The 1,203-nt window shown below is 34.4% G+C and overlaps 1 long non-coding RNA gene across 1 annotated transcript; it reads left to right on the forward strand.

The window, feature by feature from the left end:
* The first annotated feature begins 373 nt into the window (after positions 1 to 373).
* LOC109593400 (uncharacterized) lies at positions 374 to 1,181 on the forward strand. Its single transcript, XR_002190935.1, has 3 exons — positions 374 to 505; positions 762 to 826; positions 1,053 to 1,181. It is a non-coding gene; the product is annotated as an uncharacterized LOC109593400 (long non-coding RNA).
* The last annotated feature ends 22 nt before the right edge of the window (positions 1,182 to 1,203 follow it).

Here is a 1,203-nt window from a genome sequence, read left to right on the forward strand (position 1 = left end):
AGCTCTTATTTGCTATCAAGCATTCAAAATATTTGGCTTCGTGCATTAGTACAAATGATAATACTTTTATTGTACTACATGTACATGATTGTGAGCCAAAAGATTATCAATTTAGAATTCCAGTTGTCATTTTGTTAATATACAACGTGAAATGTGTCGAAGAGTAAAGATATTTTTATTGTTTATTACTTTGGTTGTAGTAGTTGTTGTTGTTGTTGATTCACAGTGTTAGTATGATTATTATTTAACTTATTTACTGATGACTTCCTTTATTAGATATTATCATTTAGCCTACATTACTCTTAAACTTTATTTCCTGAGCTGATGTATTCCCCTGGTCTCTCTTCCTTTCCTAATACTTTCATTTTACCCTTACCCTTCACTTTCTCCTTCTCCTTATTTTCTATTTAGAGAATAGATCAGTTAATTCATGAATTGGACCCTAAAAGAACTGGTGTAATAACATTTGAGAGCTTTAGCAAAGGAATAGAGGCATACTTAATAGGTACAGACCACACAGAACTCACTCACAAAAAAAGAGATTAAATCTCATGCTACCAAAACAAACTACACATGTTATGAACACTTGCCAGTACTGACATGTGTACAACATCCAACATGCAATTCACAGCACGCAAACACAAGCTATTGTATGGTCACTGTCATTGTGTCCTGTTACTCTACGGAAGATATGACTTCCTTTGAACATTCTGATTCTTTTCATAGTGACTTGTCATCATTATTTTTTTGCTTGTTTGTAGGTAGAAGAGACTCTGTTACATCAAGTAGGTCTGACTCATTTTCCCGTACAAGCTTTGACGAAAACGTTAGTTTTATTATTATATAGTTTATTATGTTAGCAGACACTATCTGTTATTTTGTCACTTTGCAGTGTATGCATGCAATCACCAACTCGTGTTTGTCCCTTTTCTAAGAAAAAAAAAACACTTTAAATTTGCCATCACCATAATGGGGGCCTTGATTTCCTTTGTCAAACATCTCACCCTCTCTCTTTAAACTTCCTCTCTCTCTCTTCTTTTTCTATCTCTTAGTTCCCTGGTACCACTAGTCCTATTGAGGATAGTACATTCACTGTAGGTGATGTTAATAGTCCTACCATTGACTCACCTCAGCTCTCCTACTACTCACTAGGATTCACCAGTTCTTCAAGGTATCTAATGTCATGCATGATTTGAAGTATTT

The sequence above is a fragment of the Amphimedon queenslandica genome, unplaced genomic scaffold (assembly GCF_000090795.2).
Source record: "Amphimedon queenslandica unplaced genomic scaffold, v1.1 AMPQUscaffold_1691_Cont26301, whole genome shotgun sequence".
NCBI lineage: Eukaryota > Metazoa > Porifera > Demospongiae > Haplosclerida > Niphatidae > Amphimedon > Amphimedon queenslandica.